Source organism: Polypterus senegalus, chromosome 8 (genome assembly GCF_016835505.1).
Source record: "Polypterus senegalus isolate Bchr_013 chromosome 8, ASM1683550v1, whole genome shotgun sequence".
NCBI classification, from domain to species: Eukaryota; Metazoa; Chordata; class Cladistia; order Polypteriformes; family Polypteridae; genus Polypterus; species Polypterus senegalus.
In genome coordinates, this window is record NC_053161.1 from 166326844 (window position 1) to 166343590 (window position 16747).

Consider the following 16747-nt stretch of genomic DNA (forward strand, 5'->3'; position numbering starts at 1 on the left):
GTATCACCATTTAAGAGGGGGTCTCAAAGGAACGACCACATCTCTTTAGCGTGCATTCATCTCCCCCCTTCACAATGCGAGAGGCAGAGACGCGGTTTAGGAGGGGGAAATAACTCGTCCACTACAGCTTTATTACTGGCAAATATCAAGAAATAAAAAATGAATGAAATAAAAATAATCTATTTAAATTGTATATTCCGGTAAACCAAACCCCGGGGTTGGTGAATGAAGTGAGCAAGGTGCGGAGCCCCCGTAGTATAAATAAATACAGCCCTTACTACTTCTTCTTCCTGTTTCTCTCTCTCGCCTCCACTCCTCCTCACAAGCTTTGTCCTCCACCACCCGACTCCGACTCCCCGATTGGTGGCGAGAAAGCTCCTTTTATCCAGGTGTTTCTCGACCTTCTTCCAGCTGCACTTCCGGGTATTCCCAGTCAAATTCTTAAAACTTCACGAAGATTTAATTTTAAATTGTACAAACTATAATGTAGATACAAAATATGCAGTGTGTTCCAGCAGGGGGTGTACCACTCCCCCATCCCCAACACAGACAGGCTAAGACACAAGTTCAACAAAGCACAGACATTTATTCTTCAGTGGGGAAGCATTTTTCCTTCACTTCCCCACTACACTGCACAGTATAAAGTGCCAATATATAAATGAATAAATAAATACAATCTGTTCCTCTTCTTCCTCTCTCTCTTGCCTCCACTCCTCCTCACAAGCTTTGTCCTCCAACCACCCGACACTGGCCCCCTGATTGGTGGCTCCTTTGATAGCACACCAGAAGTGCTCCAGATGTTTCTCGAGCTGCTTCCAGCTGCACTTCCGGGTGTTCCCGGTTAAATTCATAAAACTTCACAAAGACTTCATTTTAAATTGTACGAACTAGAATGTAAATACAAAATGTCGTGAAAGTTGACACAGCCGTTTTGAGCGTGAGATTTTTGTGTTGGTCCCTCCATCACAGCACAAACGGAGCTCCTTTGTTGTTGTTTCTTATGAGTCACCCACTTGGAATGAAGACTCCACTGTAAGAAGAGTCAAAATGAAAGAACGGGTCAAATTCATCACCATCGGCTAAACTGCTATGCCGTGATAATGTGACAGCGCCTCGAACCTTTACAACCTCATTTCTCGATGGGAAAAGCCCTAAAGTCTGGATTTGAGGTTGTGACACCCATAATATGCCTGTAACATTTTGTGAACTTTTAACCTCGGCCATTTTGGAGTGATGCTTTTTAAACACCATTCTAGTCAATATACTCAGTTGAAGCAACGGCAACCCACATACACAATTTTCTGAAAAACTGGTTCAGCCATTTTTGTGTGATTGGCAACCAAAAAGATGGACAGCATGCGATTTAAAGTTTGGGATGAGGTCCTCAGTGTGCAGAATAGAAAAGCCAACATCAACCAAAGCTGAAAAATTCAAAATGACAGACAACAGTGTATTACAATTTTATTTATCTGGACTAGCAGGGGTACTTGGCATTGCAAGGGTAGCGTAAAGTTAATAGGCCTTGTGAACTTCATACTGACGTGCACATGTCTTGGCTCTTTCAAAAATCTACAGCTTTTATATATATATAAAAAAAAAAAAAACATATACAAAGCAGTCTAATGAGATCGGTGCAGATTTATGGTTATGCAGGCCCTGCTCCAGGAGGTCATTTAACCCCCCAAATATCATGTCAACCCTCCAACACTGTCAGGTATGATTTTATTTTTTGGTCATTTGGGACATTATCACACCAGGCCCCAGCTAGTATTTCAGACTCTGCTCTTACCATATTGGCCTGGAGCTGGGGATGAGTACAATAAAACTGTAATGTGCACCATTCACCACGACACTGACACTCAGCACGACTCTCACCTTTGACATGGCCAGATAAAAACAAAATACCAACACAGGGTGCTGGGTAAAACGAAATGGTCAAATAAAATAAAAACAGGATAAAATACCAATGCAAGGTACTGGGTACAATGAAACCGTCAAATAAAATAAAAACAGGATAAAATCCCAACGCAGGAGGCGGAGTACAATGAAACTGTAAAGTGCACTCTTCACCACCATGCTGCCATTTAGAGGGCCTCTCACCTTTGACACGGTCAAATAAAATAAAATACGAACACAGTAGGTGTTGGGGCCCAGAAGCAGTTTAAGAACAGTAATCTTGCAATGGGAGTGTTCATCAGTCTTTTATTACGAACCATCTCAGGGATGGGGAAAAAACTCCAGACACAACACCCACTACAGTAAGACTAGAAAGCAAGAAATGCATTACTACTTCAAAGAGAAAAGAAAAAAATAGCACTAAGAATCTGTTCTACAATTTATTATTCTCAGTTAACTTTTGTTGTCACAAACATGCTTCAAAAAGGCACATTTTTCCACATTTTCTATTTTCTTGTTGAGACCCCAGAGTCCTTAATCACCGTCATAAGGCACAACAGCAGACTTTAAAAAATAAATAACTTCAGAATACAATTTCATGTGGCAAATTAGACAGACAGACAGATAGATAGAACGGAAGAGCACTACAAGACAGACAGACAGAGTCCATAAGGAAATTAGATTTTTTTTTGCAGAAGCTCTTCAAATAAATAAATAACTTGTAAATAACTTCGTAATTGTGAAGCAATAACCTTGACTGGACAACCTCAGTTAATTCAATTAATTTAAAAAATATCAGCATTCCATTTTTTTTTTAATAATTTGTATACAAACTGTAACAGCTTTGCTCTTGTAACCTGAAAAGCATTTAATAATAATAATAATAATAATAATTTTGAGAGGAATCAAAGAAGAGGTCTAAAGAATTCAGTTGGAAAAAGTAAGTGTAAGCCATAAATCGAAAACAAAAGTCTCTCCGACGAGTGGTTTTCTTTCGTGTGATGGATACACATCGTTTTAATTAACACAGCGCCTGCAGTTCAAGTGAAATGGGTGTGGCTGGCTGGCTGGCACGCACGCACGATGCTGATTTCTATCTATGAAGTCGCTGCCTTACTTCTCGAGTTCCAAGTGTATGTCCCTCTTTAGTATTTTGGTCCGGAGCCGAGATTAACCAACCGATCCTGAATGAGCTTTAATCATTGGCGGCTTGTCGGTCCGTTTTGAAGCATAAATGTGAATCGAAACAAGAAATACAGCGAGTCGTACACGGAGAACTAGGACTGGGAAGACACGCACAACCCACCAAAAGAAATTCAGGCACACCTGGCTTGAAACGCATCGCTCGCCCGTGACAGATTTCGAACAGCACAAATTTAAACAAATGAAAAATATCTCCCACTTCCGTAAAGTGCCGGGGCCGAACGCGGACAACTTACTAGTGATGGGCCGCTCGATACTCAGGTTTCGACACTGTGTCGAGCTATCGAAGCACCGCTTCGAGGCTTGCTTCAAATGCGCCCGTCACGTGATTTTGAGCACGCTAGCGTAATGACGTCATTGATATCCGCGCAGTCAGCAGTCGATTTGGTCAGTAACTAGTCTGCTGAAGTGCTTTGGCTGAAAGCGTAAAAGCGGTTGTCTGTGCTATATTGATAAAATACGCTAACCCGAGTTCAAATCCTAGTTGGGGCTCGCATATGTTGAAATGAGGATTTTGTATAAAACAGTTAAGTAGTACTTGTTTGAAAGTTAACAAATATATTTTGGAGACATTATGAACGATTTACATGGGGCACCTTTTTCCTCGGTGTGGAATTGTGTCCACCAAGAATCTGTAACAAATCGATGAGCATATTTTGCGTAAGGTAGCACGTATTGTAACAATCCAGAATCTATTCTACCCCATGTCGATCATATCACAGAGGCTAAGAAATGCTTCACTAAAGCCGACGTGGTCATTACACCAGTATATGCGCAAGACATTCCTCATTAAACGTTTTTACTATTCAGTGATTCCCAGATCTGTTGCTGATTTGTATTATTGATTTCCAAAAAGCAATGTGAGTAAAAGCGTGTTCTGCATAACTAATCACAACTGTCTTTAAAACAGAATCAGCGCCATCAACAGTGTCTTCTGCAATTTTAGGAAAGCCTCGGGATTTCTGCGTTAATGAGACAAAAAAGTTGTAAAGAAACTTTGCAAATTCATCCAAAGGTGAACGTAAAGATCACTCAAGTACTGAGAAGAAGGAGCAGCTGGATAAGCACATCTGGAGCCAAACTTTCAAAAAAGCACCTGACTTTGTCATGAACATTCCTTTAGTTGTGAATTCATCTTATCAAAGGCTGCGCTGGGGGGGTAAATAAGTAATCTTCCGAAGTGCAGCACAACAGAGTAAATAATTGATGTAAATAGAATTACTGAAAGACTAAGTTTTTGCCGTTTCTGTATTCTTAAACCATCTTCCAGTTACACAATCCCCCGCAGTCAATGTCACATTCAATGTTCTCTGCTCCTTAACCTGTCTTGTTACCCAAAGCATCAACACTCAGTTTCATTCAAGGCTTTACCGTCCTTCCTTTCATAGACATAAAATAAAACACATTTCCTCTACATGTCCAATAATAATAGTAAACTTGCAGGAACGAGAAAAGCACAAGATGGGAATATTTATGACAAGAGCCTGGACATCAGGCTCACCCATTACGTGAGCTCGTCTGCCATCCCTCGGTTACACTGGCACACGTTACACTCTGGAGCAAATGCAATGGAGAATATCAATCAATCAATCAACATTTATTTATATAGCACATATTCATACAAAAATGTAGCTCAAAGTGCTTTACAAAATGAATAGAAAAATAGAAGACACAATAAAAATAAACATAAGTCAACATTAATTAACATAGAATAAGTAAGGTCCGATGGCCAGGTGGACAGAAAAAAAAAAAACTCCAAAGGCTGGAGAAAAAATAAAATCTGTAGGGGTTCCAGACCAGAGACCGCCCAGTCCCCTCTGGGCAATCTACCTAACATAAGTCAAACAGTCCTCTTTGTATTTAGGGTTTTCATGGAAGGACCTGATGATGATGGTCACGTAGACTTCTGGCTTTCAGTCCATCAATGTTGGTGCATCATGATGCTTTGAGTAGGTGGTGGTGGCGCAGGCCACCGGAAAAAGAAACAGAAGAGAGAGTAGGGGTCAGTATGGATTTTGGAGCCACTGTGAATAGTTATTATGAAGAATTGAACATACAGAGTATCAGGATTAAGTTAAAGTGAAGTTATAAAAAGGCCATGTTAAAGTAATAACATGTAATAAAGTAATACCGACAATGTACACCTTCAGAAGTGGAATAAATCGACTGTATACGTAGAACATTTCAGATAAACGATGAATTTTGTTAATCATAAACAATGCAACATAACTATTATATGTGTTGTTACTTTTTATTTATACTCACCAAACGTTACAGATCTACATGGGAAATGAACACAGGTAATATGTTTATAATCATTCTCACTAAAAGACACTGTCAAAATATATTAATGAGAAAATTGAGACACATTGGCCTTTAGGAAATATAAAAAAGCGTGTGCGCTGTCACTTAGGACAGAATGCATTGTTAACGTGACGCACTCTCTACTGACGCGATGTCACGAAAAAAAAGAAACAGCGCAGTCCATGCTAACTCAAATCCTCCTTGATGTTTGACCTAATGATTAATTGTCAATATCAAATCGATAAAATCATTTTAAGAAGATGACAAGTCTGCTATAGTCAGTTTAATCAACGCTACTTTTTAAAAGTTTCCTTATACAGAATATAAAACAGAATCTCAATGATACGGGACTCGCGAGTAGTAACGAATAATATGTGACACTGAGAAATTATAATTCCTAATAACGGGAACAAGTAAAACTACGACTTCCTAAAACGGACACTGTAAATGTAGGCATTTCAATAAATAATTTAGGAGACTTGTGTGTGCATTTCAATATCGATTTAAGAACTACGTAGGCCACCTGTTGTACTATAAACGGTAGCTCAAGCAGCACTTAACAGTAAATAGTCTAACAGGACAATGACTGACTGAAACGAAGATGCTGCGCCGTATTAATAAGGTTCACACTGTCGTCTGCATGTTTAGAAGGCGCTGGTTGGCTGAAACTGTTTATAGCGAATTGTCCCAAGTTGGAAGTGCCATATAGCGATCAGACACGAAAAGACACATTTAGGCATAATGGACAGTAGTTTATTTTTCTACAATACAAATTCAGTACGACACCTGGGTCTCCAAACACACAAATATGAAGCTTATTACATTTTACAGTGAAACTCTTTACATACACAATATAATTAGGGGCGTGTGCCACCTGCCCGACTACGGTGGCCCAACCTTCCCTCGATAGCTCGATTCGCTCACTATCCGTCCAAGCTTGTTAAATGGAGGAATAGAAAAAAAACTTTCACAAGAGGAGGATCAGCGACGCGAACCTGAGCGACAACACCACTGAGCCACCTAATCCGGATAATTAACGAGCTCTGCACAACTGAACTACTACTACTGTTCTTACTGCGGCGGATGAAATATGTTGTTTGACATATGCACGTTAAAATGGTTTAATTGATACGAGAGTATCATTGTTGTATTCTCCTAATGAAGCCGAAAAATTATATGTATAGATGTATACTATATGACGTACGGTTTTGAACAAAATTAAGTGTTCCATAAAAGGTTGAACGATTTACCTAATCTTTTCATATATATATAAAGTTAATATATGACAATATATCTTTGACACTATGTATCAGACAAAGGAAATCACAGCAATCCACAAGAACAATAATTAATTCTCAGCAACTACCTGAATTGTAGCTTAACCATATCAACTGAAATGTGTAATGTCAATACGAATTACAAAATATAACTAGAGAGTTAAGTGTCAGATAGACTCTCAAAATTAAGAGGTCAATGCCTTTCAGTGTGCTGAGGCTTTACAAAGATTCAGTAACCAGTGACCATGTCTGCTCGAAGCCCTATCATGATCCAATCTCGGTACTACGCATGTCTGAGGCTTCAGCAGCCGTCATCATCTCAGTAGTACGCATGTCTGAGGCTTCGTGCCCTTCAAAGCCTGTCATGACGCAATCTCATTTGTACGCATGTCTGAGGCTTCAGTAGCCGCGTCATCATCTCAGTAGTACGCATGTCTGAGGCTTCGGTGCCCCGTTCAAAGCCTGTCATGACGCAATCTCATTTGTATGCATGTCTGAGGCTTCAGTTGCCTCGTCATCATCTCAGTAGTACGCATGTCTGAGGCTTCGTAGCTCCGTCATCATCTCACTAGTACGCATGTCTGAGGCTTCGAGACCCGTTCAAAGCCCGTCATGACGCAATCTCAGTACTCTGCAAAGCTTCCACTCATTATTTGTTCAACGAGCTACCGTTTGAAGTAGGCTACATATGGCATCAACAGAGTTAAAAAACTCAACAGAATTCCCATTGAAATGAAAGTTTGTAGATGATCAATACATGTTAAATGATCGTGCCCGATAATACGTTGTGGCAAAAAATAAAATTATAAATTATACATCATACAAACGCCGACTTGTTGAATGCATAATGCTGCAAAGAAGAGCTTTAGCAATACGGGTGACGACACATCTCTCACTATAATACTCTCCTAAATATCCATTCTTCGCCTCATGCAACGTTTTCATGCAACACTGAAGGTATGTCATATAGTATACATCTAAATATAATTGTTTTCGTCTTCACTACATACATACATGTATACATTAAAAAACATACATTATATACCATCCTCCTGAAAATAGTAGTGGTGCAGCGGTAGCGTTACCGCTTCATACTAAAGCATACGTGGGTTCGGGTCCCACGTCCACCCTCTGTAAATTATGACCCAAAAGAGTCTGATTTTCTTTTTTTTTTTTTTTATTAAACAGCAAATTCCAGCGTGGACCGGAAGCGAGCAAGGCGAGAACACTAGTAAGATATATCAAATGGAAACGTGCATCTTGTTTTATGTCTATAACAAAAAAATATTTGAGTAACGATTTCAACTGTTTTGTAGTTGTTGATGGCGGGTTTAGCGGTTTAAATTTTTAAATATTAAATTGATAAGGTGGAATGTGTTCTTGCTTTGAGTGTTAATGTGTTAGTAACTGGGATTGCGCCTCTATTACTGGAAGATTGCTTAGGAATGATACAGACTGGACAACTATGTGTTTTAGGAAATGTTTTATTATTGCACTGTGCTGTGACTAAAAAACTTTTTACTGATCACCTGTCCGGACCTTGAAGATGTGTTCACGAGGGAGGGATGCTGTTGTTAAAAGCAAATGTTTTTTCAACAGAAGGTCCAGATGTGTTTATCCGCTGCTTTTGTTGCCTCAGCACTCAATCTTTAATGCCGACCTTGATATGTGCACTGCTCACATTGGAGTGTCCGTGTGTGTCTGTGTGCCGGTGACTGATCTGCGCCGTGTCTCTCAGCCTCTCTGATGTGCTCTGGATTGACACCTTTGAATGTTTGGTGCAGCAGAGCAAATTCAACCTGATCTACCACAGTGGCTTTGTTATCACCTTATTCCAGCGTTTCTCAACCTTTAAGTATTTGCGACCAGAGTTTTCATAACAGTTTTAATCGCGCCCCCCAACATTTTTTTGAAATGTAGATGCATATTTGATTATACCTACTTAACTTTTATCGACATTTATCTAACTCTATACAGTATTTATTGTTCTATTATCAGAATGTAGTTTAAGTTAATTTGTTTTGGTTCCAACAGATGTTTTCTTTTTTTCACATCTTCGCGCCCCCCTTTTTGTTACTTCGCGCCCCACAGGTTGAGAACCATTGCCTTATTCAATGGAGGGGTTCATGGACGTCAAATGGCAATGAATAGAAATGGATTAATGTAAATACGTGAGCTGCCATCCGCAATTAGACATCGCATTTTGATGACGATTTTGGTGATTCCCGAACAGATCTCTTATGCGATCCTTCCACAGTATCTCTCAAAATTATTTAGTTCAAATTGGTTATAAAGATTTCAATTCTGATCCTTTTTTTATTATTGTTAATTTTGATGAGTCTTTAAGTGGGATCGAACTCGGGCTAGCACTACGTTCAGAATTTGAAAAGCAACCATATTAGTTAATTGTGCCATTGACGGCGTCATTTCGTTGTAGCTAATTCGTTATTTTCGTGCTCCACAAAATATTGTAAAGTACTAATAAATGAAATATTTCAATACTTGATCGAATAATAACAACTGATTTAAGGATTTCACCTTTTCTTTCTCAAATGTGCTTACCTATATCATGGCAAAGTACAGGGATAAACCATTATTTTCCGCCTACTCCATTTTAATTAAGTCAAACCAAGGAAAACATTTAAGGCTATTAAATGTGATCTCAAGAAAAGATGAGGGTTAATTCTAATACTAATAACAGGAGCGATTATAATGATACAGTGCAAAGGTAAATACTAATTGAAAGAGCCGGGAATCCATGCGTGAGGCGTCTTATTTTAACTCTTGCTATCGTATAGTGCATTCTGCTTGTCGGCGTTAGTTATATATATTGTAGCGACCCGTGGAGGAGTCTTTTAAGATTTCGAGCGAACTCTGCCGTGCACCTCTCCGAAGCTGTCGGCTAGCGGCTTGCCAGCGTCATGCACGCAACTGCACCCAGCTCTTTAAGAAAGAGAACACTCGTGCCCCATACACCGCACGACTCGAGTGTCTCGGTAGTTTGCTTAGATAACATCTTAGCAAATAAACAGCTCTGTCCTGTTGTATCTTTTTATTACAGAAGATAGTCAGAAACAAAAGCTCAACATTATTGCGCGCCATTGCCAAGGTCAAGCACGAAGACACATTTCAATAAATTGGTACTTTTACAAAATAAATAACCCCCGGACGGCGATAACCCAAACCCACCCAACCAATTAAATACAAACACACCATTATTTACAACACAAATGACAATACGTAAATTCCGACATACAATAAGCTTTTTATAAATTACCCATAATTTCCCCAAACTATTTACATAAATTACCCATGAGGCGTCACTCCGCCAGCGCTTGCTGCCGGGTTGTTACACAGCCCCCTCCTAAGAGGGTTAGTGTCCCCACAACCCTACTCATCACAGATAAAATCACGTAAATGTCCTGGCCGTCGACGGACACGCTTTGTCCTGCCGGAGGTGCCATCACTGGTGTCGGGCTCAGTCCTGTCACTGTCTGACTCGGTGCCGGGGGTGGAGGTTGGAGAACCGCTTATATTTTCGAGTTGTTGTTGCTCTGGGGCCAGTGGGTGGTATGGTGCTAAACGGTCCTTGTGCAGCACCACCCGTCTGCCTCGTCCAGGCATTCGGACTCGGAAAACTACCTCCGATATTTTGTCCAATATTTCTCCCGGTCCTTGCCAATGGTGGGCTAGTTTTGGGGACAATCCCCGTTTCCGTTGCGGGCAAAATACCCACACTTTGTCCCCTGGCTTCAGCGTCGGGCCATGAGCCCGCGAGTCATAAGCCCGTTTTTGGCGTGCTCCAGCTCCCTCCAGGGCCTCCCTGGCCAGTCGATGAACGGTGTCCAGCCGCTCTTTTAGCCGTCTAAAATAATCCATTTCGGGCCCACCAATAATCTCAGGCTCAGGGGGTGAGCCAAACACTAAATCCACCGGCGTGCGAAGTTCCCTTCCAAACATCAGCCCCGCTGGCGTGCATTGGCTCGACTCCTGCACTGCTGTCCGATATGCCCATAGGACCAAAGGCAAATGTTGGTCCCAGTCCCGCTGGTGTTGACTGGTCAGAATTGCCAGTTGAGTGGCCAGGGTGCGATTAAATCGCCGACCAATCCATCACTTTGTGGGTGAAGGGGTGGTCCGGTCTTTTCACCCCAGTCGCTGACACACCTCCTGAACAAACGGCTCTCAAAGTTCCGCCCTGATCGCTGTGGAGCTCGTCCGAACTCCAAATCGAGTGAACATTTCATCCACGAGTTTTGGGCAGCTGTGGGGCACTCTGATCCGAACTGCATACGCCTCTGGCCATTTGGTAAAGTAGTCCATTGCTACCAAAGCGTAGCGATTTCCGGCTTCCGTTACAGGAAAAGGACCCAGTATGTCCACGCCAATTCTCTCCATGGGTGCCCGACCAGGTATCGTTGCAATGGCGCGTGAGAACGTTGACCAGGTCCTTTTTGTGCAGTGCAGACGTCACAGCAGTGGACGTGTAGCTCTGCTTCTTGCCGACACCGGCCAATAAAACCGCTGCCGTAGTCGACGCACTGTCTTAGCGTTCCGTAATGTCCGGATCCAGCCGCTCCGTGGACCCATCGGAGGACCTCGGCGCAAAGCCTGGGGAACCAGTAGTTGTAGCCGGTCAATTCCTCCCGGTGCGTGCCACCGCCTGTAGATTACGCCATCGCAACTCCAAGTTGCCCAACTGAGAGTGGAGTATTTTGAGTTCAGGCCCCTGTGACGACACGGTTTGCCAGTCGGGACGTTCTTGTGTCTCCAACCAGCCCTTTACCTTTTCTAGTGCTTGATCGTTCGCCTGTAACTGCCTCAATTGGTCAATAGTGTACGGCTCCCCTACTCCAACAGTGTCATCTATCCTTGCGGATGCGGACGATGGCCCCAGCCCCCTTTCTTCCTGTCGGCGGCAATATCGACATTCATTGCTGAGGCATGGACGCCTGGAGAGGGCATCAGCGTTGGCATGCTGCCGTCCCGGTCGGTGCTGTATCTCAAAGTCATATTCTTGTAGAATCTCCATCCACCTTGCCACCTGGCCCTCTGGTTGCCTGAAATTCAACATCCAGGTGAGGCTAGCATGGTCAGTCCGCAGTGTGAACCTAGTGCCCAATAGGTAGGGCCGAAAGTGCCGTGCCGCTAGGATCACTGCCAACAGTTCCCGCCGAGTGACACAGTAATTCCTCTCCGTCGACTGAGGCTGCAGCTGTAATAAGCTATCACTCTTTCTCCAGCCTCCCCCTTCTGTGAGAGCACGGCCCCAATCCCCACATTGCTAGCGTCAGTGTCCACCACAAAAGGTTGGTTGGGGTCAGGGTACGCCAGGACCGGCGCTGACGAGGGCAGCCTTTAACTGTTGGAAGGCGGCTGTGCAATCCTCCGTCCACCCAAACTGTTGGCCCTTACTCGTTAGTCGGTGCAAAGGGCTGGCAATGGTCGCAAAGTTTTTTACGAATCTTCGGTAGTAGGAGGCTAAACCCAAAAAGCTCCGCAGTTCAGTGATATTGGCTGGTGGGGCCAGTTGCTCACGGCAGTCACCTTGGGGTCTGTAGCCACCCCACTCGCTGATTACGTGCCCTAGAAACTGAGTCTGTCGGGCGAGAAGATTGCATTTCTCAGGGTTTAACCGCAACCCGGCGCTACTGAATGGCGGTCAGGACCTCCCTTAAATTGTGCACCGCCTGGTCAAAGTCTCTGGCATGAATCAGCAGGTCATCTAAATAGACCACACAACGGGTTCGGGGAATGTCTTTAGGACCCGCTCCATTAGTCTTTCAAACGTGGCCGGCGCATTACAAAGTCCAAACGGCATTACCTTAAACTGCCACAGCCCTTGTCCGATGGTGAATGCAGTTTTGGGTCGGTCCTCTGCTGCCAGTTCTACCTGCCAATATCCACTGCGCAAGTCCAAAGTGCTGAACCAACGGGATCCAGCCACATAGTCCAATGCATCATCGATGCGAGGCAATGGGTAAGAGTCTTTTCGAGTGACTGCATTTAATTTACGAAAGTCCACACAAGGCGCCAACCCCGTTTTCTTCCGCACCATGACCATGGGTGCGGCCCAGGACTGTCAGAAGGCTCAATGATGTCGTTGGTTACCATCTCGCGAATCAATTCTTCGCAGCTTGGCGTTTTGCAAGAGGCAATCTGTGGGGCGCAACCGAATGGGGCGGCGTGGCCAGTGTCAATGTGGTGTTTGACTAACGAGGTTCTGGTGCAGTCCTCTTCTCGAGCCGCAAAATGTCCACAAAGTCGTTCAATACTTTCTGGAGTTGCTCCTGCTGTGGCGTGCTCAGCTGTTCACCACTTCGATGGCCCAATTCCTCCACAGCAGCAACCGTCTCAGTGGATGGGTGGTCGTGTGAGGAAAACCGTTGGGGAGCACTGGTCTGAGCTGCAATACTCTCCTGGGGGTCCTCTTCAGTCCCTGCATCTTCCGAACAACGGTCGGGAGCCGGTGAGCCGTGGTGTCCAGGCAAATCCAAGCTAACAGCCCTTCCAGGATGATTCCAGCCCGATTGGAGCGACACAGTCTCATTACCTACGCGGAGGATGGCCCTGGACACATCAACACATGCTCCCCAGTGGGCCAGCAAGTCTAACCCAATTATGCATTTGTCTTTAATGTCCATGAGCCAGAATTCGTGGCTGGTCTGGCTCGTCCCTACTACTACAGTCAATAGTTTCTTTCCGGGCATTTTTGTCCGTTCACCCGTAACGTGCGCAGTTCGATGTTAGAAGGAGTCCAGTCTTTGGAAGAGGACCAGCTGTTTCGGGCAACACTCCTCTCTGTAATAGACAAATAGTGGACCCGTGTCCACTAAGGCACTGCATGGCCGTCCGTCTATAATGCAGTCTAGGTACAGTCCACCTGAAAACCCACAGCCCCACTTTAGGGCAGTCATTGCGGAGGGATGATGATGGCTGGGCGCGACTGACCTCCACACCCTCAGGTTGGTCCCTTTCTACCACTCGCTCAACTGCTCGTTAGCGGCTTGGGCGTGATGATTGACGTGCCGGAGACCCAAGCTGTAGTACCTCTTCAGCCCGTTCAGCCTCCCGTAGTGCCTCACTCAAATGTCTGGGCGACAGCAGACAGACATGCTGACGGAGACGCTCTGGTGTAAGGCCCGCGAGGAAAGCATGAACACTGAGTTCTTCCCTTGCTGCTGTCGAGAAAGTAGGGTAACCTTTCCGTACATAGACCCTGATGTCAGCTGCAAATGCTCCCACACTCTCACCTTCACGCCGATGTCGGTTTGTCAGCTCCTCCCTGTTGTGTTCCGCTGAGGTTCTCTGTCCAAAACGACGGGTGAGAGCATCGGTGAGGGCCTGAAGATCACGACACTCCTCAGGCGGCAGGTCGATGAGTACCTGAAGTGCGGGACCCTCCAAGGCAAGGGCCAAGTGTGTTGCAGCTTCCTCGCAGCTCCAACCATTGTGAAGAGCAGCCAGATCCACTTGTGCAAGGTATGGCTCCAGGGGCGTCAACCCGCTGTATCGTGGCAGCTTAGCGGGTGACCGTGTGGGGAGGACCGGCCGACTGGTGATTTGGGGTGTCGTTGCGGCAGCTACAGGTTCATTCCGGCCGTGCCTAGAAGATCGCAACACTGTCCGGGGAATACTGGCACCCTCAGGCCAGTTTGTCCTTTTTCTCCGTGCAGTTCTGCTGATCAGGCGCCAACATAACGCTATTTTCGAGATGGCACGCTCTATTTCTTCAAGACTCTGTTCCATGACGGCGTCTTCTTAACAGCCTGGTCTCCCACTTCTGACACCAATGTAGCGACCCGTGGAGGAGTCTTTTAAGATTTCGAGCCGAACTCTGCCGTGCACCTCTCCGAAGCTGTCGGCTAGCGGCTTGCCAGCGTCATGCACGCAACTGCACCCAGCTCTTTAAGAAAGAGAACACTCGTGCCCCATACACCGCACGACTCCGAGTGTCTCGGTAGTTTGCTTAGATAACATCTTAGCAAATAAACAGCTCTGTCCTGTTGTATCTTTTATTACAGAAGATAGTCAGAAACAAAAGCTCAACATTATTGCGCGCCATTGCCAAGGTCAAGCACGAAGACACATTTCAATAAATTGGTACTTTTACAAAATAAATAACCCCGGACGGCGATAACCCAAACCCACCCAACCAATTAAATACAAACACACCATTATTTACAACACAAATGACAATACGTAAATTCCGACATACAATAAGCTTTTTATAAATTACCCATAATTTCCCCGCAAACTATTTACATAAATTACCCATGAGGCGTCACTCCGCCAGCGCTTGCTGCCGGGTTGTTACAATATATATATATATATATATATATATATTTTTTTTAGACATCAGACACTAGAAGTTGCTGACGAACCCTTCTCTTCGTTGTCAGTCTGTAGCAGCGAAAAAATAAAAGCAATAAGAGTTATAACAGACGTCATTGAAGTGGATCATGAGTTTGTGTAATGTTAATGAAAATGGCCAGGAGGGGTCACTAAAGAGGTGAGTGTCAAATGCTTCGAAGCTTCGATACGATTTCCGACGCAATTGCTTCAAACGTTTTGATGCTTCATGAGGCTTCACTCCGCCCATCACTACAACTTACCTCTGGCACTGGGTGATATGATAAAGACGACTGACTCAACCGTAAGAAACCACCGTTTCGTTCACTCCCACCGCCCTACTTTAAGTTTAGAGCTGTGGGAAGCAAGATTTTTTTTTTTTTACTCCGTCGCCTTGATTACGTCACAAGCAAACTTGTTCACGTGCCCGCGCGTTCGCTCGCTCCGGTTTACATGAACCTGCGCGCCCCTGTCACTCGTCACTGTGCACTCATTTAAAAGCGATGAATCAATGATTTGGCAGACTGCTACTACTATTAATAAAATACGATATAAAACCCATGTGAACAATATATTTTACTTTAAAACAGAAAACTCGATTGACGGTTTGTAGTGAGTCAAATCCCTATCTACCTTAATAAAAGGATATGTGTCTGTGTGCCTGCCCAGCTGCAATGTCTCTGTTATCCATCATAAAGAATAGCTTTGCTGTAACGAATCCTACACCGAAAGGCATATAATATTGGTACAGCAACCCGATTGACACACTACACTGCAAACGTTAATGCTAAACTCATTTAACAAAGTTTAACTGTCAGATGGGCAGAAATCGGCTTTTCCGCCTTGATTAAAGGATAAGTGTCCATCCGGTTACTATGTCACTGCTGTATGCAATTTGGAATGGGATTCATAAAAGCGGTGCTGATGTTTGTGATGTGTCACTTGTTAGAATGAAATGTGCAATGCATTTTATTACTACAACTTTTTGTGATGTGCCATCTGTTGGAATGACAAATTCAATGCATGTTATTACTTTACACCTGCAAAACTCAAAATATGTAAAGGGATGGGGTCAAACAGCATTGGGGAAGAATGTGAAAATTTTAATTGTTCTTAACCTAATCTTTTTTTTTTTTTTTTTAAATGACACTTTTTTTCTCGAGAATACACTGTATCATAAAGTCTGCATCGCTGTACGAGGATCAAGTGCATCGTCTTGTGAGCTCTCAGATTTCGTAAAGTTTAACAAGTGCCAATCTCAAACGTTATATTTAGATGCAGAATGGACATGTTTGAGTTAGTTTTGTTGGATCAGTGACGTCAATTTTAAATGAATGACACAGTTCTTATTAGAACAGCGTCTCAGGATTACAGTTTACCCTGGCTTTAAGTCGACGCAATCCTTAAATTTTGAGATATGGAAAGTACCACTTTCATCCTGCCTGTGACTATTTACATAACAGACATGGTTATGCTATTATCAAATATATTCATTATCCATAACAATATTAATTGTTTGAGTTTTGTAAATAAATTATGCCTTTCTTGCATTCCATTTAACTACAGGAAAAAGAATGAAAGCAATTCTTGGTTTCTGAGAGTGCAAGTAAACTTACTATACAGCCGGGTGTCTTTTATTTTGATACACTTTATTGCATTCACCCCACATGTTGCCAGGACAAATGCAGCTGACGTCACGCAGCACGAGAGCTGAA

General features: G+C 43.6%; 1 protein-coding gene across 2 annotated transcripts in view; it reads right to left on the reverse strand.

Annotated features, from left to right (window-relative positions):
* Positions 1 to 15377, reverse strand: part of LOC120534440 (NACHT, LRR and PYD domains-containing protein 3-like) — a 53202-nt gene extending 37825 nt beyond the window's left edge. The window contains exon 1 of one of the 2 annotated variants that reach the window (XM_039762012.1): positions 15296 to 15377. The gene's annotated coding sequence lies outside the window, so the exon portion shown is untranslated. Of the gene's footprint in view, positions 1 to 3335; positions 3361 to 15295 lie in introns of those variants that run through there. The other variant, XM_039762011.1, reaches the window with a different exon arrangement.
* Between the last annotated feature and the right edge of the window lie 1370 nt (positions 15378 to 16747).